We start from the raw sequence: 23,550 nt of genomic DNA, 5'->3' as shown, positions 1-23,550 counted from the left end.
GTGCTACCACTGCACTACATTTGATGGAAAGAATGCGGACAGTGTGAACTGAGGCATACCCCAAAGCGTGCTGCATGTCGGTGAGCAAGTCTGCTGGAGAAATGGAGGATCTTTTGAATCAGTTGGTCCTCATGCAGCAGCAGCACAATCAAGAGGTGCTGCAGCAGCGAGAGGATATGTGCCCAGCTGCGATCTGGAGGATATTGTGTGCTGTGTTTTGCGGAGTTGAACATTAAAGAGACATTTTGCTTTGCTGGGTCACTGCCTCATCACTGCACAGTGTGCTACCGCTGCACTACAGCAGGTTCAGGAATTCCCCTGATTGAGGATTTGTTTCATATCCCTTTTAATCTCGCTCCACTGAGTAATATGAAAAGCAGAAGAACTCTTCTTCTTTTATATTTTGGGGCAAGACCCGGAACTCTAACCAACCGTAAATATTGCCCCCTCCTTCCATAATTTCGTTTTATTTGCTGGAGTCAGGACTCACCAGAGAGAGGGTCTCCAACATTCTTCCCCCTCTCCCCCTTGAACATTCCTTAACATGCCCAATTTTTGAAGAAATTCTTTTCTTGTATAATGACTACCAGATAACAAGATTTGTTTATATTATGTTTAATAGGTTGATGTTTTTTAACTTTTGAAGCATAAAAAAAATCACTTGGACTGTCTTTTCTGCACCTCAAGAGATGTTGCGCACCAACTCTACTGCAGATAAGATCTTTGTTAACTCCTTAACGACCAGATGTATTTTTGTTTTTGCATTTTAATGTTTTGCTCCCCTTCTTCCCAGAGCCATAACTTTATTTTTTGGTCAAAGTAGCCATGTGAGGGCTTGTTTTTTGCGGGACGAGTTGTGCTGTGCTGTGAAATTGCAGAAAAAGTGCAATCCCACAGTTGTGGTTTTTTTTTTTCCCATGTTCACTAAATGCTAAAACTGAGCTGCCATTATCATAGACACCAAATGTGTCTAGGTTCTTTTTTTTTATTTTTTAGTACCTAAATACCTATGGCAAACTCCTGGCCAAAAGAAGCCAGAAAACATCCAGTAAATCTCTTACAACAAGCCCATGTCACTCACATTTTTAAACAATTTAAAGCAAAGTTCTCAAATGTGGGAGAATGGATGTGGCAAGACTATTCACTAAACTACATTTTCCTATTCCTAACTTTTTAAAAAATGTATAACCGTTTAACTTCTATCATACCCTATAAACCAGCTTAAATCTTGTCTTGGGAAAAAGAGCTGGGTATTAACCTAAAGGATTCTGAAGTCAATAAGATACTTTCTTACTCCTATGGTTTTTCAAGGTGTGGGCTTCTGCAGGAAAATTATTATAAATTCCTAACCAGATTGTACAGAACTCCCGAGTTCCTATACCATTTAGGACTTTCTGACTCAAATCTTTGCTGGAGATGTAACTCGGGTATAGGAAGTATGTTTCAAATTTTTTGGACATGCCCTAACATACAGATTTTCTGGACAAAAGTAAATAAAACACTCCATAACCTAGGATTAATAAAAAGTGACTTAAAACCAAAGGAGGTCCTACAGTCCTGCCTTTCAAGAAATGTTAAAACAAAAAAACATGATCTATTGGCATTAATGATTGGAGCTGCAAAACATCTTGTACCAATTCACTGGAAATCCCCATCTCCTCCAGCCCAAAAGGAATTACTTTCCCCATCTCCTCTGCACCCGTGCTGCGATTCTGTCATATGAGAGGATCGGTGCACAGAGCACTGACACTAACGCTCGCTGCAGAGCTGTAGCCAAGAGGAGTCAGCATATCGCATCAGGTGCTATGTGGTCAGCTGACTCTAGTGTGACGTCCCAGGGTCCTGGTCATCACAGTGGCATTGCTTTCCTCTCAGGGAGAGTGATGTCACGCTTGGAAGCAATGAAGGATATCTTTCACCAGGTAATCAAATACACAGAACACGTTCATACTCCAGGCCAGAAGGGGGAGCTCTAAACCTGGTTTAGGAAGAGCTCCACTATAAATACATTCTGGTCTGGAGGGAAGGGGTGAGTGAGCAGACTGTCAGAGGACAGAGAAGAGGGCAGACAGACATAGAGCGTCAGAAGGTCTGAAGGAGCCTTGTAGTCTGAGGTACTACAGCTCCTGGAGGAAGAGAACTTGGAAAAAACAAACAACTTGTGGAAAGTATGCAGGAGAGAAAAGGCACAAGAGAGTGATACCCGCGGAGCGGAGCAGAGCAGTGAATCAACTATCTCCCTGGCTGGCGCAGATTCTGGTAGCCGGAAGACCGTGGCCGTGCTGTACACTAAGTGGCATAGCTGAAACCGGCAGGACAGCTGAATTTCAAGTTACCTGTCCGCCTTTACACCCAGGAGACACAGTGATACTTATAGGGCCTGGGTCGTGATAGAGACCCTGTAAAAGGCCTGCTTCACCTGTCATGAGTTGTGTCCTAACCTATATGGGGGACAGAGAGGAACTGTGAGGACCTTATCAGAAGCCATAGGCAGTAAGGGACTACAAAACCACCGTGCTTTGAGGAAGGCTTTTATCTCTACCTGGTGAAGGGGACTCTGGATTCGCTTCCAAGCCAGCTGGACCCTGCCTGTCCTGTGACCTGATGCCCTGGACTACGGTTGCCTGAAGCTACAGCAAACCAGGTAAAGAGACTGCAAACCTATGTCATCGTTCTTTACTGCACCTCACACCATCTTCACTTACTCACCGGGAGCCCTGGGGATCTACTTCACCTGTGGGAAGTTATACCATCTAGCTGCCTTACCATCACCCCAGAGGACCCCTTTAAGCAGTGTCGGTCCCTACTGACCGAATACCACAGGTGGCGTCACGAACATAATCTTTAATCAATATCCCTTTTACATGGGCCCCAGGGCCACGGACCGGGTCGCCGCCGTGACACATCCCCTTAAGTACCGAACCCGGTACCGAGTACCCCACGGCCCTGGCGGGCCTTCCACTAGCAGCCTAACACATAAATCATCTCTTTGCTCTTGTTTTCATGAGACTGGTTATAGATTGCTGTCTCAGTGGTCTAGAGTTCCAACTCGCTTATATTCTATTTTTCCTGAATTCATTTCCATGTGTTGGAGATGTGGAGATGAGGAAAGTGATCTGATACATATTTTGGGGGGCCTGCAAGCTACTTACTCCTTTTTAGGAAAAGGTACAACTAGTGTTGTGTAGATTCTCAGACCTTACAATTGACCTGAACTCAGCTCTTGTTCTTCACCATCATTGTGACATTCCCATAAAAACATATAGACACTCTATATTAAGACATTTAATTGTGACTGCTCGAGTGTGTGTTCCTCTGCTTTGGAAAAAAGACTGCATTACAACAGGTCCCCTGTGGTTTTCTAAAATTAATGAAGTGGTGTTAATGGAGGAACTAAGCTCTACTGTCAATAATTCCTATGATCGTTTTTACAAAACTTGGTATTATTGGCTGGAATTCAGATCCTCTGCGGGATATCAGGTCCTTATTGAGGAGCATCAAATTGGTAAAAACATGACCTCATGCCTGCTCATCTATCTCTCCTCCCTCACCTCTCCTCCCTCCCTGCTGCTCTCCTTTGGGCTTTTTCTGCCCTTTTCTTTTCTCTCCTTTCATTTTTTTGTTATTATGGCTACATTCTCTTACTCAATTTGTGTTGTCATGGAAGCTTAAACCCTGTTTCTTTAATGCAGAACTTGTGCTTCTGTCTTGGATTATATTGGTAGTTTTACTGTTCAGACATTACTTACTGTTCTTTATGACAGTTTTTATTTATACTACAAAATTGATTTTATTTTTCTGTTTTGGTTTCTTGGCATATTTAGTGCTTTGTGATTGTATGACTTCTCTCTCAAAATTCAATAAATAAAGATAAATAAAACAAACAAAAAAAACAAGAGTAGCTAATTGGTGCTGAAGTACTGCAGAAAATCTGCAGCATCAAATACTGTATTTATCTTGAGGACTGAGCCTTAACCCCTTAATGACCACCGATAAACCTTTTAACGGGCCCCCCAGCATTGGAAAACTTCTGGAGAACATGATTCAGGTCAGATTTTACCATCCCCAGTCTTGTGATTACCTTTATTCACGGAATAATGGCGATCACAAAACAAGTCAGCTTTCCTATTCAGTTCTCTCTCCTCTGATATGATCTAGCATACCAGAGGACCACCCCTCCCTCTTCCCCGGTACCTCCGGTATCCCTGGACCCTCCGGCTCTGTCCCCCGGCCCTCGGCGTCTTTTTTTCGTGAAGAAAATGGGCGCAGGAGATTTTTCCTATTGGTTTCCTTTCACAGTGATCAAAATAAAAAAATGGTAAATTAAACCCCCTTTATCACCCCCTTAGTTAGGTAAAAATAAAATGGAAATAAACATTTTTTTATTTTATTATCATTAGGGTTGGGGCTAGGGTTGTGGTTAGAGCTAGGGTTAGGGATGGGGCTAAGCTTAGGGTTGGGGCTAGGGTTAGGTTTGGGGTTACAGCTATGGTTAGGGTTGGGGTTATCGTTGGGGTTATGGTTGTGGTGCTGGAGTTTCGGTTGGGGTGTGGGGGTTACGGTTGTGGTGTTGGGGTTAGGATTGTGTTTTGGGATACGGTTGTGTTCTGTTGAGGTTGCGGTTGCGTTGGGGTTATGGTTGGGGTTTTGTGGTTAGGGTGGTGTTGGGGTTAAGGTTGTAGTTAGGGTCGGGATTAGGATCAGAGGTAGGGCTGTATTAGGGTTGGAGTTAGAATTGGGGTTTTTCCACTGTTTAGGTCCATCAGGGGGTCTCCAAATGCGACATAGCACCTGTTGTAGCTGTTTGCATTCTGACCCAATGTCAGATATGCGAGATCACCAGTGAGGCCAAATCAGGAGGTTACGCCCTCTATTGACAAGCGCACTTGGAGAAAGGGGAAACCGCGCACAGATTGTGAGCAAGTCACTTTATCTGATCTAATAGAGCAAGAGTCAGTATTTTATACCATTTACAACAAATGTAACTCAATCTAATTCATGTAGCCACCCCCACCCCCGTCGCCCCGGGTCATGCTGACCTTTATTTATCATGTACCCAGAACACGTTGTTTGCTGACTGTTGAAAACATAATAGATAAGAAGTATAAAATCCTTGAATCGGTGACTACAAGACTACTGCATCATGAGAACAAATTCTAGCAGATTCCAGTACTAAAAGGCAAAACATTAACCCTTCTATATCAATTCCCCCTTTTGTAAATGGTATAACCTTTGCCACAGGGTCAGCTGATGTCCACAAAGGAGCTACTGTATCATGGGTCTAGTACCCATAAGGGGGCACTCTACTGCTTTGCCCATCCACCCTCAGTGTGGACACTCACTTCCCCCGTCAGCAGTGGTCATCCAGGGTCTATGATACACTACGGAAGCTTCAGCCTTAGATTTTTTTCTTTTTCCTTAAACATACATTATTCAATAGCTTATGTAATGCATATATTAGCGCTTTTACAGCTACATAAAGCAATAAACAAAACAATAAAATTTGAATGCAACTCTGTAAAATACCCAAAAATCCATCCCGCTAGGCCATTAAACCAATTGGCTGGATTTAAAAAGGAGTTTCTGTATTGTATTAGTCTCATTAAGAACCTCAAGGAACCTAGAAAATCTGAGTCCAAGTCTCATTGTGTATGCAGTGTGGTGATAATACCTTCCATAGCTCCAGGGGTAAGGATAAGTACAGCATAGTCCTTGCAGATACTGGGCAGTGTGTACAGATCCAACAGCATTTTGGTTTTTGTCCTTCCATTTCCTTTATAAGAAGAGTATGATGTTGAATAAGTTTGTTGTCCCTGTCAACATTTGAAAGTTGATCCAATGTCTCTGTAGAGTGTAATAATCCTGCCACTGCCAGCAAGGTGATTAGAAGATCAGTCATTCTGCTGGTGAAAAGATCTTTTTGCAGTGACTGGCGTGGATCCAGGCGGGCTTTCCCTCAAGTTTTACTGAGGTTGATGTGGTCAGCTGGACTTGGAAGGGGCCGTCAATTGTGGGTCTAGGCTCCTTCTTACGTGTCTGCGTATAACCACACAATCACCTGGATTCAGCTGGTGCACGTCTGTACTTTCATTAGGATCTGGAATGGATGAGAACACATGTTTATGCACCACATTAAGTCTTTTCTGCAAGGCCTGGACATAGGCTGTCATAGCACCGTGTTGCATTTCTAGCACCTGTGGGAAGTACAGACCAGTCTTTGGCACACTACCAAACAGGACTTCAAAAGGAGACAAGCCTGTCTTTCTATTTAGAGTGTGTCTGACCGAAAAGAGTGCAAGAGGCAAGCACTCTACCCAGCTCTTTCCTGTGTCTGCCATGGCCTTTTGAATTTTCAGCTTAAGTGTCCCATTTAGTCTTTTTTCACTTTCCCACTACTTTGTGGTCTATATGGTGTTTGAAATGCTTGCTGTATTCCCAGGGCCTGCATGACTTCCCTCATTATTTCTCCTGTTAAATGTGTACCCTTATCGCTTTCTATGGTTTCTTGGACACCATACCTGCAGATCAGTTCTTTCATCAGTTTTTCTGCAGTCGTTTTAGCATTTGCACATTTTACCGGATAGGCTTCCGGCCAACCAGAGAAGAGATCTACACATACTAGGACATTTTCATACACTTCTACATTGGGTAGCTGTATGTAGTCAATCTGCAGTCTCTGAAACGGGTAGAGAGGCCTGAGTGTCGCTTTCTTAGGGACTTTTACTGTTTTACCTGGGTTATCTGAGAGGGGACTTGTGACTGTAATACCCTCAGGAGAGTACTGTATGGTGGCCTTGATAGCACTCAACACATCTGCTCCCAGCAAATTCATAGGTGTATTGTCACTAACAATAAATTTTGTAGCACCTCTTGGCTATCTCGTAATTTTATTCTTATTTGTTTAGTCAGGGCTTCAGTCACTTGTCCCTTTACCCCCACACATTCCACAATCTCGTTAGTAGTCATGTCTAGCATTATCAAGTCTTTGTGTACCACAGTCCTGGCTGCCCCAGTGTCAATCAAAATCAGTCTACTTAGCGTCCTTTTTTCACATCATCTGTAAAAGTCTTAAAGGTAAGGTACCGCGTTTGTAGATTATTAATAAATCACTGTAAGGCCGGTTTCACACGTCAGTGGCTCCGGTACGTGAGGTGACAGTTTCCTCACGTACCGGAGACACTGACACACGTAGACCCATAAAAATCAATGCATCTGTTCAGATGTCATTGATTTTTTGCGGACCGTGTGCGGACCGTGTCTCCGTGTGCCAAACACGGAGACATGTCAGTGTTCGTGGGAGCGCACGTTTTACACGGACCCAATAGAGTCAATGGGTCCGCGTAAAACACGCACCTCACACGGACATTCTCCGTCTGGGGTCCGTGTGCGTGCCGGAGACAGCGCTACAGTAAGCGCTGTCCCCCCCACATGGTGCTGAAGCCGGTATTCATATCTTCCCTGTAGCAGCGTTTGCTATAGAGAAAATATGAAGAATAGTGTTAAAAATAAAGATTTAGGTGTCCGCCTCCCTCCCACCCCCTGTGCGCCCCCCCGCTGGTCAGAAAATACTTACCCGCTCCCTCGCTCCTTCCTGGTCTGGCCGCGCCTCCTACTGTATGCGGTCACGTGGGGACGATCAATTACAATCATGAATAGTCGGCTCCGCCCCTATGGAGGTGGAGCCACATATTCATGACTGTAAATGATCGGGCCCACGTGACCGCATGCAGGAGAAGCCGCGGCAAGACCAAGAAGGAGCGACAGCCGACGGGGGACCCGGGTAAGTATTTTCTGACCAGCGGGGGGGCGCACAGGGGGTGGGGGGGCGGCGGACACCTAAATCTTTATTTTTAACACTATTCTTCATATTTTCTCTGCAGCAAACGTTACTGCAGAGAGGATATGAATCGCAGCTTCAGCACCATGCAGAGTGGGTACCACACGCTCCGTGTGGTACCCACTCGCCATACGGGCGGCACACGTGTGCCGCAAGTATGGCCTCCGTGAGTTCCCAGGCACACGGACACGGATAACTCCGGTACCGATTTATTCCGGTACCGGAATTATCTGGACGTGTGGGACAGCCCTAATGTAGCATAACATGCTGCTATAACAAAGTTTTAAATGCATGTGAAACAGATTTCGTGTGTTATATGTGTTTAAAGAAGGAACTGGGGGCTGACATCTTGGTTTTCACAGCAGTTCACGACACTAACAGTGTCATTTTACAGCACCCCATGGACATAGGAGATAATAGACCGGCGCTGACCCCATCTTTAAAGGGAACCTGTCACCATGTTTTTGGAAGATGGGATAAAAATAGCGTTAAATAGGGGCAGAGGTGGGCGTTACATTAGTGTGTTTGTTATGCGTTTATTACCCACCTAAGTTGCCGAAATACCTTTGCAAAGTCTCCGTTTTCGCCTGTCAATCAGGCTAGTCTGGTCAGATGGGCGTTGTCTTCCCCCAGATTTTGCGTAGTTTTCCGTTGGTGGCGTAGTGGTGTGCGCATGCCCAAGGTCCCGAATCCTCTGCCAGGGGATTTCAAAGAGCGCGGTGTCCGTTATTGCATTGGTGATCGGTGGGCGCGGCCATCTTCCTTTGGCCGCGCGTGCGCAGAAGCGGCGCTCTGCTGGCCGCGGCATCAGGAAAATGGCCGCGGGATGCCGTGCGTGCGCAGATGGATATCGCGGCGGCCATTTTCCTGAAGCCGCGGCCAGCAGAGCGCCGCGGCAAGCAGAGCGCCGCTTCTGCGCACGCGCGGCCAAAGGAAGATGGCCGCGCCCACCGATCACCAATGCAATAACGGACACCGCGCTCTTTGAAATCCCCTGGCAGAGGATTCGGGACCTTGGGCATGCGCACACCACTACGCCACCAACGGAAAACTAAACAAGATCTGGGGGAAGACAACGCCCATCTGACCAGACTAGCCTGATTGACAGGCGAAAACGGAGACTTTGCAAAGGTATTTCGGCAACTTAGGTGGGTAATAAACGCATAACAAACACACTAATGTAACGCCCACCTCTGCCCCTATTTAACGCTATTTTTATCCCATCTTCCAAAAACGTGGTGACAGGTTCCCTTTAACATTGGAGAGGTGTTAGCAGTGAGCTGGGCACGCCTCTGTGGGCTGCACAACTCACTGCTGTAGGTGTGACTAGCAGCCATTTTACTATAGCCCAGTGCTCTCTGCCCAGCTCCACTTACTCTCTATCGCTGCAGGACAGAAGCGCTGACTGGAGCCAGAGAGGTCGGGTGATTTACCTCCGTGCTGAGCTCCTCTACTCCAGGCACCGCACGTCCTGAGCAGACATCCTCTGCTCCTCACACGCTGCCCTGTGTCCTCCTGCTCTGTCTCCGCCTCCCCACTTGCACACAGTCCCAGACTAGTGATCTCCGGTAAGCTGCACTCTCCCCGTGTCGCTCTGCCTCCTCCCTGCATTCTCTCCCCGTGTCCTTCTCCTCCCCCCCCCTCCCCCCTCTGTGCTGGCTCTCTGGCACCGAGGACCCTGCTGATCCCGACATGCGGGAGGCACAGACCTCAGTGCAGTGACATTATCTCCTGCTCTGATCTCTCTGTTTTCATTTGGCAGAGAAAGAGAGACCGGGGGAGGTGCCAGAACAGAGCTGCTGTGAGCAGGAGAACCTGAAGAGCTGCATATGGACATCGGCCTGCTCTGCAACACAGTGACAGAAGTGTGTGTGTGTGTGTGTGTGTGTGTGTGTGTGTGTGTGTGTGTGTGTGTAAAACATGAGTGTATGGTATCTGTACTGTGTGTGTGATGTGTGTGCGGTATCTGTACTGTGTGTGTGATGTGTGTGCGGTATCTGTAGTGTGTGCGGTATCTGTACTGTGTGTGTGATGTGTGTGCGGTATCTGTAGTGTGTGATGTGTGTGCGGTATGTATCTGTACTGTGTGTGTGATGTGTGCGCGGTATCTGTACTGTGTGTGTGATGTGTGCGCGGTATCTGTACTGTGTGTGTGATGTGTGTGCGGTATCTGTACTGTGTGTGATGTGTGCGCGGTATCTGTAGTGTGTGTGTGTGATGTGTGCGCGGTATCTGTAGTGTGTGTGTGTGTGATGTGTGCGCGGTATCTGTACTGTGTGTGTGATGTGTGTGCGGTATCTGTACTGTGTGTGATGTGTGCGCGGTATCTGTAGTGTGTGTGTGTGTGTGATGTGTGCGCGGTATCTGTAGTGTGTGTGTGTGATGTGTGTGCGGTATCTGTAATGTGTGTGCGGTATCTAGTGTGTGTGTAATGTGTGTGCGGTATCTGTAGTGTGTGTGTAATGTGTGTGCGGTATCTGTAGTGTGTGTAATGTGTTTTGACACTCCCGCCAACTGCATGGGAACGCAACAAGTTGCATTCCCGTGCTGTCGGCGTGAGCGTCAAAACGACGCATCCGCATGTCCTGCGTACCCAATGTTAATGATAGGTACGCAGGAAGCTTGTAGAAGTAGGCGGGGCTTAACGGAGGAAGTACGCAGCCCTCCGCAGAGCCCCCGAACGCTAATGTGAACCCAGCCTATGTGCCTATAACACCCACATAGTAATCCAAACGTTTCAGATGAAATAAAATTACAGTATTTTTGTATTAAACACACTTTATTTGCCAAAAAAAATTTGTTTGAAAGTTGGGTTGCACCTTATATTCGAGTTGTGCGGTACCTGGCTGTGCTTTCTGGGTGTGCAGGCAGTGTGCAATTCTCTAGAGGCAGCCATAGGCGATCGTGTGTGTATATTCACTGCATCCCTCGCATTGTCATTGGCGTGTGAAGCATTGAATATCACGGCAGTGGATGGGCAATTATAGTCACAGTCCCTTTTTCGCCCGCAGCACCCCATCGTCCTCCTGTCTTCTTGTGACAGCAGCTGCCTTTGTGTGGAGTGGGGTGCATGCCAGTAAGGTAATCACTGCATGTATTGAAGAACAAATAAATTAACTTTTTGATGATATTCGAATTCATTGAGATGCATCTGTATATTCCAGGATTGAAGACAAATATACCTGGGGGACAGGATGGGTAACATTAGTAACATTAGGTAACATTAGTACAGATATTGCAGACATTACCCACGTAACATAGCGCCACAACCACATTGTGCTTTAAATTTAGTTTCCCTATCTTATTTATTTTCCCTATATTATTACTGTAAAACGAGGTAGCATCTGATCTGTCAATAAAATATGGTAATTGTAGTATCTATGTAACAATTTTTTAAAAATCCGTATTAAACAGAAAAACAATTACATCAAATCATACCTGCCTGATTAACAAAGGATGAAGTCACCACCAATAGCACTGAAAACGGCACTGCTTCGGTACTCGCTTCTTTTTGGTGCTGCTCCAGGTCCAGGCGCGGTCCCCTGTTCCTGGGATACAATAGCACACTACATATCACAGGTGTTTATGCCTCAAAATGCCATAATGTTTCATCATATTCCATGCACATCTGTCTCCCCTGATATTCAGGCTATGTGCACACATCAGGATTCCTTCCAGGAATTTCCAAAACAAAACGGCATTTTCGGCGGGAAATCCGCATGCCTTTTTTGTGCGTTTTTCTCCCTTTTTTTTTTTTGTGGATCTTTCGCTTTTTTTTTCTGGAGGTTCCCAATGCAATAATATAGTTGGAAATCCGCAAAATTAACCCCTTCACTCTGCAGCCCTTTTTCGTTTTTGTTTTTCGCTCCCCTCCTTCCCAGAGCCATAACTTTTTTTTAAAAAAACATTTTTTTTTTACATTTGCCATGCTTCAATAGCCTCCATGGGAGGCTAGAAGCTGGCACCACTCGACTGGCTCAGCTACATAGCAGCGATCATCAGATCGCTGCTACGTACCTGAAGTGCAGGCTTGCTATGAGCGCCGACCACAGGGTGGCGCTCACAGCAGGCATGCATCAGTAACTATAGAGGTCTCAAGGACCTCTATGGTTACTGTCCTGACGCATTGCCGACCCCGATCATGTGACAGGGGTGGACGATGCGCTCATTTCTGGCCGGAAGTGGTAGTTAAATGCCGCTGTCAGCATTTGACAGCGGCATTTAACAGGTTAATAGCGGCGGGTGAATTGCGATTTCACCCGCCGCTATTGCGCGCACATGTCAGCTGTTCAAAACAGCCGACATGTCGTGACTTTGATGTTAGCTCACCGCCGGAGTCCACATCAAAGGGGGAGACATATGACATGCGCAGAACATGTTGCGTTTTTTACTGCAATGCGTTTTTTTCCCAGAAATAACGCAACATATGCACAAAAATTGCGGAATGCATTATAAATGATGGGATGCATATGTATGCATTTTAAAATTGTTTTTATCGCATTTTTATAGAGAACGCTAAAAAAATGCGTAAAATCCTGAACGTGTGCACACAGCCTCAATGTGTATGTCTCCAGCACACTCCATATGTGTCTCACTCATCATACTGCATGCCTTTTTCTCTCCCATCAGTCACTCTAAGGGTATGTTTCCACGTTCAGGAAACGCTGCGTTGAGCCGCAGCGTCAAAAACGCAGCGTCCAGATGTTACAGCATAGTGGAGGGGATTTAATGAAATCCCGTCTCCACTGTGCAGGAAAAAACGCATGCGTTTTTCCCGCAAAACGCACATGCGGTGCGTTTTTTCAGAACGCAGCATGTTGCTACTATGAGCAAAACACACAGGAACACCGCAGGTGACCTGCCAGTGACCTCAGGTGCAGATTTGGTCAGGATTTTACTTGCATAAAATCCTGACCAAAGCCTGAAGCAAACCTGAACGTGGACACATACCCTTAGCCATACAATGTATCTTTCCCCTCCCTCCACAATGCCTGGCTATTCACTGCAGACCTGGAGCTCCTTCTAATCTTCTTGAGGGATGAGTCAGACAACTCCTAATGCTGCTCCATGCACACCAGATGTCTTCACTCTTCTTTGGGTCCAGATGCTGCTGAGTCCACTGTGTTCTGCTCCTCTGTAATCAAGCTTTGCTTCTAATGCAGTAACTGCTGGTGATAGCAGATCACAGGGCAGTCACACACAAAATGGCGCTGCCCTGTGATGCTGCTCTTCATTCTGCCCCAGGGATATTAGACCACCCAAAAGGGGAGGGAAATGGTGATGTCAGCAGTTACTGCCCAGATTTTCCAGCTAACAGTAAAGCTGGTAAGTCTTACTATAGCTGCTTGAGGTCTAAAACGGAAAATGCTCCCCCTAGTGGTCAATATGTATATTTCTAAAAAAATATATAATATTTTTCATATAGAAATGTTTGCAAACAGTGCAAACATTGCATTAATACATTTTAATTACTATTATAAGCTTAATTTCACAAAAAAAAAAATACAAGAAAACTGGTGGCACCTTCCCTTTAATTATGCGTCCTAGTACGTCACCTGCCTTTGTGCTCACCAAACTCTCTACGTCCGTTGTATTGTCTTTATTTGTCTGTAAAATGGGAAAGGTTAGTTCTCAGGGTCAGGCAACTGTTTTAGCGTAGCTAGCTAGTCAGAGGGGCTCCAGGGTTAATACTCCTGTATCTGACTTACCCTAATCACCCCTCTTGGTCCTGATGTGGTTGGTTGTCCGGTGGTGGAGGTAACCAGATGATCAGTGGGGGCAGGGCCGGCGTCAGCACCCGGCGTACCCGGGCAAGTGCCGGGGCCCTGGCGAGATGGGGGGGCCCATTTACGGTGAGCAGCTGCAGCAGGAATGCTCACCTCCGGGAGTCGGGACCGTCACCATGGATACGCAGAGTGAGTCACATCCGGGCCGGGCCTGGGACAGAGTTTCACGCAGCTGCAATACTCACCAGTCACCGCCGGCGCCGCCATCACCATGGATACGAGTCACTTCCGGCCGGCACTCGCTGCAGTCGCTCGCTGAGGCCAAGATTGCTGCTCGGTGTGTTCCGTGGCTGCTGCTGGTGAGCGGCGTCTTGGCTGCTGTGCTGAGCGCGGCCTCGGCGGACGGGAACGGTGTCCCGAGCAGGAAGCTGAGGATGCAGTACACGGCGGGGCCGCTGCTGAAGTTCCAGATCTGGTGAGTAGACATGGCGGGTGAGCGCACAGCGCCCGCTCCCAGCACCGTCCTGCGGGGTCACCTTGTCCCCGGGGTCCGGGGGATAGCAAGTGGTCCCGACCTGACCCAGCACGGGAGCGGCGGGGAGAGCTGCGCCGCTGAGTAATGGCTGCACGGAGAGGCCTGTGCTGCAGTGCTCTCAGTGTGCGAGGGAGGGCGCTGTGACTACGGGAGGCTGCTGAGCAGCCCGTGCTCCAGGGTCAGCACATCACAGCAGCCGCCACCATTGTCCTTACCCCAGAGTGATGTCCCCTGTGGGCTCCTCGGCAAGCTCTGTGGCAGCCTGTAAGGGCATTAAGGTGCAGGTGACGAGCCGGGCCCCCCTAGTGTGGAAGAGGGGTTAGTGGGGAGCCGGGCCCCCCTAGTGTATTAGAGGGGTGTGTGGGGAGCCGGGCCCCCCCAGTGCATTAGAGGGGTGTGTGGGGAGCCGGGCCCCCCCAGTGCATTAGAGGGGTGTGTGGGGAGCCGGGCCCCCCTGTGCTATATACTGCATCTGCGTGGGCTGTGCTATATACTGCATCTGCGTGGGCTGTGCTATATACTGCGTGGGCTGTGCTATATACTGCGTGGGCTGTGTTTTATACTGCGTGGGCTGTGTTTTATACTGCGTGGGCTGTGTTTTATACTGCGTGGGCTATGTTATATACTGCGTGGCTGTGTTATGTACTACGTGGCTGTGCAATATACTACGTGGCTGTGCAATATACTACGTGGCTGTGTTATATACTACGTGGCTGTGCTATATGCTACGTGGGCTGTGCTATATGCTACGTGGGCTGTGCTATATACTTCGTGGCCTTTGTTATATGCTACGTGGGCTGTGCAATATATTACGTGGCTGTGCTATATATTACGTGGCTGTGCAATATATTACGTGGCTGTGCAATATATTACGTGGCTGTGTTATATACTACGTGGATGTGCAATATACTATGTGGCTGTGCTATATACTACGTGGGCTGTTATATACTACGTGGCTGTGTTATATACTACGTGGCTGTGCTATATTTCTCTGCTGTATCTGTGCATCATGATTTGTGGTATGTGTTAAAGAGGGGGGCCCACTGAGACTCTTTCACCCGGGGCCCTCAAAAACCTGGAGCCGGCCCTGAGTGGGGGTGACATGCTGTTCTACAACTTCCTCCCTCTCAGGATTACTGTCAGCTAGCTTCCCAAAAGTCAGTGTCCCCACTACCCACTAATCACACTACTGTGTCAGCTTCTTATGTTACTACATGTGATCTTGTCCGGACAGGATTTAGTGAAATTCGCTTAGGTCGGGTTGCAGCACAGGTTATACAAGTATCTCTCCTGTCTGGGTTTGTCTGACCACAGTGTTTACAAATCCGTCTTGTCTGGGTCTTTGGTTATACAGAGGTGGGGCGGCAGCAGTCATAGTCATAGATTTTTGTGCATCAAGACAGTCATAATACACCTTATGTCCTACTGTAATTTCTTTACTTCCATACTGTTGTATTTCCTCTGCCACACAACACCATTTATTCACTTGTTGCTCTCTTCCCTTGTCTATTATCCAACCTCTATTCTCTTCTCTGAAACTGCCACTTCTGTACATCCAAACATCAACATTCTGACATGTTTGCCTTTTTAAATATTGGTCCCACATCTTTTATTGCTTCCTTTCCTTCTCTGTCTTTTACAATCTGTATAGCTGTTCTAGATCCCATTGGGGGCCCTGACTGCACATGGCTTCAACTTATGCAGCTCACCTTTATTCTGCAAATGCCCTTTTAGTGTGCCTGAACCTTGTCTACAGGCCACACTTAGCAAGTCAGAGCGAGCCTGTCAAGGTGTAGCGGGAAGGTTCCTTGCCTCTCACCTGGTAGACCTACAGGATGTAACAAGAAGGCTCTTTGCCTCTCACCTGTTAGATCAGCTGACTAGAATAGGAAGGCCCAGATGTGATAGGCCTCTAACCTACTAGCCCAGCTCCATAGAACGTGGGAAGGCTCTTTGCCTCTCACCCACAACAAAAACCCGCTGACTAAAGTAAGAAGCGCAGATGTGTTAGGCCTCTAACTTACTAGATCAGCCATGCAGTTTGGCTGCCTCCTTTTGTTGATCCTCAATTAGCTATCTCAGATTGTAAGCTTGCGAGCAGAGCCCTCACCCCTCTTGGTATCTATTTTGAACTGTGATTTTTGTTATGCTCTAATGTCTATTGTCTGTACAAATCCCCTCTATAATTTGAAAAGCGCTGCAGAATATGTTGGCGCTATATAAATAAAATTATTATTATTATTATTATTATTATTATTATTATATATCAATCACACAACTAGAAGCAGGTGAAACTTTTACTAATCTTTCAATCACACTGATGACCAAACAGTCTTTCACAAATTTCACAAATAGGCACAGTTCTTTTTCCTTTTTCCCATTTAGTACAGTACTGTTGCTTTAAGTGCACATCTCCCAGGGCATAGTACTACACCAAGGACAAAAAAAATACAGAGATCTCGCGCAGCGGCATCATTCACCCCTCCCATCAGGCACTTAGCGAAGATAAGAACAGAGAGGAGAAACTAACAAGCAATTGCGCAGTGGCATCATTCACCCCTCCCATCAGAATTTTAGAAATGTAGTGTCCTTCACACAGAAACAGAATACAACCACAAAAAATTGAAGTATAAACAAGCTCATAAAAGATGTTAATTTAATCAAAAAAGTAAGTTTATTAAATGAAATACAAAAACATACAAAACAAATTCATAAAACATATAAAGAGAATAATCCGCTACAGAGTGCTTAGAATATTGGGTGCAGGTGCACCAAAAGAACACGCTACGTGTCACAGCATGGAGAGGGAAAGAAAAGAAGGGGATAAGGTCACATGATTACCACAACTGGGTCAAAACTAATTTTAGTCCATATGACAATTTCAATCACTAAAGTGAACCACCACTGCACTAGCGCTAATCATAAGCCAGCATAGCAATACAGTAACCACATTTCCCAAATGCAGGAGGAACACTACGTCTCAAGTTTCTTACCCTTCTCCCTCTCCATGGTGCAGACACACGCCCCTACGCGCGTTTCGCCCACCGCTTCGTCTGGAGGCTAGCACGGTGTCTTTATCTTAACATATCCTGTATTTATACTACTCCCCGCCACTAGATGACAGCGCATGTTGCTGACGATTACGGGCGCCTAATACCGCATCATCCCATGCGCCAATATGGCGGTGCGGGTCACCGGGAAATCCCGGATGACGTCACTGACCCGCACACGCCATCACTAGGCGCCGGAAACGATGCCGCGGCCATTGCCCGTGTCAGGGACATGCGCATTAGTGGCAACAATCCCCCTGCAGTGCCTAATACTACCACCGCAGCGCAACAACATTCAGGTACCCGGAAGTGTCCGCAAATCATTATTAATAGTGATGCAGTGCTATTAATGAGCAACCTATGAAATCACAAAATCTAACGTGCAGTACTATATTCCCTATATAAAAGGAATTAGATACCTATAAACTTCAATAAAATAAAGGAAACAAAAAAGTGAAAAAAGTGTAGTGATAATATTATTATGCTTATTACAGATACCATATACAGCATCATTATGTGATATAAGTAGCCTAAAATACATAATAAAAAAAAAGTGATCCAAAGTTCTGACCAGCAAATTGAATCACTATAGTCATAGCAGCCCCTAATATAAATGTATAAAAACTTATGACATAAATACAAATAGTGTAAGTGACCATAGTAAAGTGACGACGTGCAAACTGGCGAACTCCATCCATGAATGTGAGGGAGAGAAGAGAAAACCCAGATCTCCCGAGACAACATCCAGAACACCTGATAATCTTTTTCTTCTTCATACGGGGAGTGTACAAGTAATAATAATTCTTAAGTTATTATAGCACTAAATTAGTAAAAAAGAAAAGACAACAGAAAAAATAAATTAAAACCAGGATAAAATATATTAATACTGTGAATTACAAGATCCAGAGACGACCAATTATTACAGGAATGGTGAAAAATTTAGTTGCTCATTAAGTCCAAAAGGAACCATTGTGTTTAAATTAACTATCCATCTACATTCCTTTTGCATGAGGATCCTTATAGTATCCCCCCCTCTACTCCCCATATGTACACAATCAATTCCCCAGACCTTCAATTCTTTGGAATTACATTTATGTTTTAATTTGAAGTGTCTGGGGATTGTTTTCAAGGAATCCACGTCATCCACCTCACGAGCGGCCTCAATATCCCTCACGTGTTCACGAGTTCTAACTCGCAATTCACGTGATGTAAGTCCAATATATATCAGGCCACAACTACACATGGCGTAATATACGACATGCGTAGTCGTGCACGTGATATATTCTCTAATTTCAAATGTCTTGAGGCCGCTCGATGAGGTGAAGGACGTGGACCTTGTGTGATTCTTGCATGCTAAGCACCTTCCACATGGAAAGAAACCCTTTCTCCTACCTCTATTACCAAACAGAGGGGTGGGTTTAGAAATGTAGTGGCTCGACACGAGAATATCCCTTAGATTACGACCCCTCCTAGCTGTCATAAGGGGTACTGGAGTCAAATGTTTCTTCAGGGTCGGGTCGGTTAATAAAACCGGCCAGTATTTTTTCAAGATATCTCTCATAAGATCCCATCGCTGGTTATAAGTGGAAATAAATCGTACCCCTGCCTCTCCACCTTTCTTTTTCTCAGTACTCCCCTTCTGTGGGGCCAAAAGGTCTATTCTCCTAGTATTTCTTGCCCTTGTGTAACCCTTTTTGATACACCTGTTGCTGTACCCACGATCTCTGAACCTCTGCCCAAGGTCAATGGCCTGTCTCTCAAACAACGCATCCGAGGTACAGATTCTACGAGCCCGGAGGAATTGACCAGTTGGAATAGCATTAATCGTGGAGCTCATATGTGCGGACGATGCATGTAATAAAGCATTAACGGATGTTTCTTTACGATACATATCTGTATGTATCGACCCATCCTCCTGCACTCTAAGCTCCACGTCAAGAAAAGAAACCTTTGTTTGATCATATGTATAGGTGAGTCTAATGTTGGATTCGTTGCGATTAAGACCCACCATGAATGTTTCCAACTCTGCCACCGATCCTTGCCAGATGAACAAGATGTCATCAATAAATCGAAACCACCCAAGGACTTGGGGGGCGGATTGTGCGCCATCCACAAACAAACCTCTCTCCCAATACCCGAGAAAGAGGTTTGCATAGGAGGGCGCACAGGCCGCCCCCATCGCGGTCCCCCGTTTTTGTAAAAAGAATCGGTCCTTGAATGTAAAGAAGTTATGGGTGAGAATGAATCGCAACAAATCCAACACCAGCTCCCTCAGATCCGCATCCAAATTGCAATTTTCCAAAAAGAATTGTGATGCTTGTAACCCCTCCTCATGTTGAATGCTTGTATAAAGGGACTCGACATCTGCCACTACAAGGAATGCATCTTGGTCAAGGGACAGGCCATCTAACCGCCTCAGGACGTCCGTCGTGTCCCTGATATAAGAGGGGAGCGTTTCCACCTGAGGGTGTAAGTAATGTTCAATAAATTTACATACAGGATCGCATAACCCTCCTATACCAGAGACAATCGGACGTCCCGGGGGAGAAATTGGATCTTTGTGGACCTTGGGCAGAAGGTAGAACGTGGGCACAACTGGGCACTTAACCATGAGACCCATCAGAACTTTCTTGGTAATAATACCCCTCTCAAATGCTATCTCCAAGATAGAAGAGAGTTCCATTTGGAAGGAAGAAAGGGGATTCTGCGTTAGCTGGGTATACGTCTGTCTATCTCTTAATTGCCTAAACACCTCCTTCTCGTATTTCTCCACTGGCCAAACCACCACATTCCCCCCCTTGTCAGCCGGCTTGATAATAACATCATCAAGTCGGTTCAATTCCTCCAATGCGTTCCTCTGTAGAGAGGTCAGGTTGTCTCTATTCCTTTTATTTTGAATAGTTCTAAATTCTTCTGTTACTAATTTTGTAAAAATATCAACCTGTGAACATAAAGACAGGGGGGGGAAAGTGGTGGATTTGGAAAAAATTGGTGGTGGAGAAGTACCTGTGGCATCTGGATTGGATTCTCGTTCTAATTCCTCCAAGGCCTCAATTGCTTCTTGTTCTATCACATCTCCATCCACCTGCCCAGATGCTGATTTAGAGTGGAGTTTGTGCAGTACCAATTTTCTCGAGAATAGGTGAAGATCTTTTAATGCTAAAAAGAAATTGAAGTTATTGGTAGGGGAAAATGACAATCCTAAGCTCAAGACATCTTTTTGGGCCTGGGACAATACATGGGAGGATAAATTAATCACCTCCAATGCCTTAGTTTTCGCCTTCTTATCCATTGGAGGTGAGATAGAAGTCTTCCGTTTCTGATTTCTTTTCCCTCCCCATTTTGACCGATTCTCTTTAGGGAAATCTCTTCTTTCCCACATTGTTTTGTAGTTCTCAGGGCCCCGAGTTTTGTCTTCAGCCGAAGACATAGATGAAATAGATGTTGATCGCGCCCGTGAGAATGATCTCTGACCCATCCCTTTTCTCTTCCACTTATAAACCTGGTCATTTTGAAAATCTAATTGATCTCGTTGGTATTTTTTAGTTTTAGTTTCCACCACATCTTTTTCCCATTTCTGTTGTTCCAAATCTAAATCCTCTTTAAATTTGGCTACTTTTTCAGGGTTCAAATGTGCATTAATATTATCTTGTACATCTTTCAATTGTGTGTCTATTTCTAACAAGGAGGCCTCATTAGATCGCACCAATAGTTCCAAAAATATCCTGGAACAATTTGAGGAAGCCCCTTCCCACTCCTTGATGAATTCTTCACTATTGATAGGGAAGGAGGGAAAAACTTGGATCCTCAAACCGCGGGGAATGAGGCCACATCCAATATATTTCTCTAGGAACGCCTTATTCCACCATAGGCGGGTACGTTTTTTGAGCAAATCTTTATATTTTTTAATCAATTCCACGTCATCTCTGGATCCTGAATCACATGGAGCACCCAAACCCTCATCAAACACTCTGTTCAATTGCGTCCGCCACGTCTTTTCACGTTCGCGGAAATCCATCTGACCTGAGATGGCTGCTGTGAAAACACAGAAAATAATCAAAAACAATGACCCAGGTACAGAAACCATAGTCATACATATACCCTGCAGGATCAACAAAGATCCAATTGGGAACAATACCCTGAGATACTTCCTATACAGATAACAACCACAAAAAATTGAAGTATAAACAAGCTCATAAAAGATGTTAATTTAATCAAAAAAGTAAGTTTATTAAATGAAATACAAAAACATACAAAACAAATTCATAAAACATATAAAGAGAATAATCCGCTACAGAGTGCTTAGAATATTGGGTGCAGGTGCACCAAAAGAACACGCTACGTGTCACAGCATGGAGAGGGAAAGAAAAGAAGGGGATAAGGTCACATGATTACCACAACTGGGTCAAAACTAATTTTAGTCCATATGACAATTTCAATCACTAAAGTGAACCACCACTGCACTAGCGCTAATCATAAGCCAGCATAGCAATACAGTAACCACATTTCCCAAATGCAGGAGGAACACTACGTCTCAAGTTTCTTACCCTTCTCCCTCTCCATGGTGCAGACACACGCCCCTACGCGCGTTTCGCCCACCGCTTCGTCTGGAGGCTAGCACGGTGTCTTTATCTTAACATATCCTGTATTTATACTACTCCCCGCCACTAGATGACAGCGCATGTTGCTGACGATTACGGGCGCCTAATACCGCATCATCCCATGCGCCAATATGGCGGTGCGGGTCACCGGGAAATCCCGGATGACGTCACTGACCCGCACACGCCATCACTAGGCGCCGGAAACGATGCCGCGGCCATTGCCCGTGTCAGGGACATGCGCATTAGTGGCAACAATCCCCCTGCAGTGCCTAATACTACCACCGCAGCGCAACAACATTCAGGTACCCGGAAGTGTCCGCAAATCATTATTAATAGTGATGCAGTGCTATTAATGAGCAACCTATGAAATCACAAAATCTAACGTGCAGTACTATATTCCCTATATAAAAGGAATTAGATACCTATAAACTTCAATAAAATAAAGGAAACAAAAAAGTGAAAAAAGTGTAGTGATAATATTATTATGCTTATTACAGATACCATATACAGCATCATTATGTGATATAAGTAGCCTAAAATACATAATAAAAAAAAGTGATCCAAAGTTCTGACCAGCAAATTGAATCACTATAGTCATAGCAGCCCCTAATATAAATTTATAAAAACTTATGACATAAATACAAATAGTGTAAGTGACCATAGTAAAGTGACGACGTGCAAACTGGCGAACTCCATCCATGAATGTGAGGGAGAGAAGAGAAAACCCAGATCTCCCGAGACAACATCCAGAACACCTGATAATCTTCTTTTTCTTCTTCATACGGGGAGTGTACAAGTAATAATAATTCTTAAGTTATTATAGCACTAAATTAGTAAAAAAGAAAAGACAACAGAAAAAATAAATTAAAACCAGGATAAAATATATTAATACTGTGAATTACAAGATCCAGAGACGACCAATTATTACAGGAATGGTGAAAAATTTAGTTGCTCATTAAGTCCAAAAGGAACCATTGTGTTTAAATTAACTATCCATCTACATTCCTTTTGCATGAGGATCCTTATAGCATCCCCCCCTCTACTCCCCATATGTACACAATCAATTCCCCAGACCTTCAATTCTTTGGAATTACATTTATGTTTTAATTTGAAGTGTCTGGGGATTGTTTTCAAGGAATCCACGTCATCCACCTCACGAGCGGCCTCAATATCCCTCACGTGTTCACGAGTTCTAACTCGCAATTCACGTGATGTAAGTCCAATATATATCAGGCCACAACTACACATGGCGTAATATACGACATGCGTAGTCGTGCACGTGATATATTCTCTAATTTCAAATGTCTTGAGGCCGCTCGATGAGGTGAAGGACGTGGACCTTGTGTGATTCTTGCATGCTAAGCACCTCCCACATGGAAAGAAACCCTTTCTCCTACCTCTATTACCAAACAGAGGGGTGGGTTTAGAAATGTAGTGGCTCGACACGAGAATATCCCTTAGATTACGACCCCTCCTAGCTGTCATAAGGGGTACTGGAGTCAAATGTTTCTTCAGAAACACAGAAACAGAATGCAGCAGTTCTTAGACTTAATCAATTTCTACAAAGCATTCATCCTCTGGGAATCAAAACAGTTTCACTATACGGGCAGATCACTGCACAATTTGAATAATCTGATCCTGACTGCATCTGTCCAAACCACATACAGAAACCTGTCCAATGTCAAACCATATATAACACGGGTTTCGCTGAATCTCAGATGTAGATTAAAAATATCCACAACTCATCTGTCCTGAACCCTCAGCAACAATTGGATAAGTAATGATACTTATGTGATGATTC

General features: G+C 45.2%; 1 protein-coding gene and 1 long non-coding RNA gene across 5 annotated transcripts in view; one reads left to right on the top strand and one right to left on the bottom strand.

Annotated features, from left to right (window-relative positions):
- The window catches only part of RNF212B (ring finger protein 212B), a 471,927-nt gene that overhangs the window by 388,484 nt on the left and 59,893 nt on the right, over positions 1-23,550 (top strand). The gene's annotated exons all lie outside the window — the stretch shown is intronic.
- LOC143793993 (uncharacterized) lies at positions 10,887-12,957 on the bottom strand. Its single transcript, XR_013220372.1, has 3 exons — positions 12,848-12,957; positions 11,276-11,385; positions 10,887-11,019 (listed from the first exon to the last, which is right to left on the bottom strand). It is a non-coding gene; the product is annotated as an uncharacterized LOC143793993 (long non-coding RNA).

Source organism: Ranitomeya variabilis, chromosome 1 (assembly GCF_051348905.1).
Source record: "Ranitomeya variabilis isolate aRanVar5 chromosome 1, aRanVar5.hap1, whole genome shotgun sequence".
In the NCBI taxonomy this organism is placed as follows: Eukaryota; Metazoa; Chordata; class Amphibia; order Anura; family Dendrobatidae; genus Ranitomeya; species Ranitomeya variabilis.
This window is presented reverse-complemented; position numbering and strand designations above follow the sequence as displayed.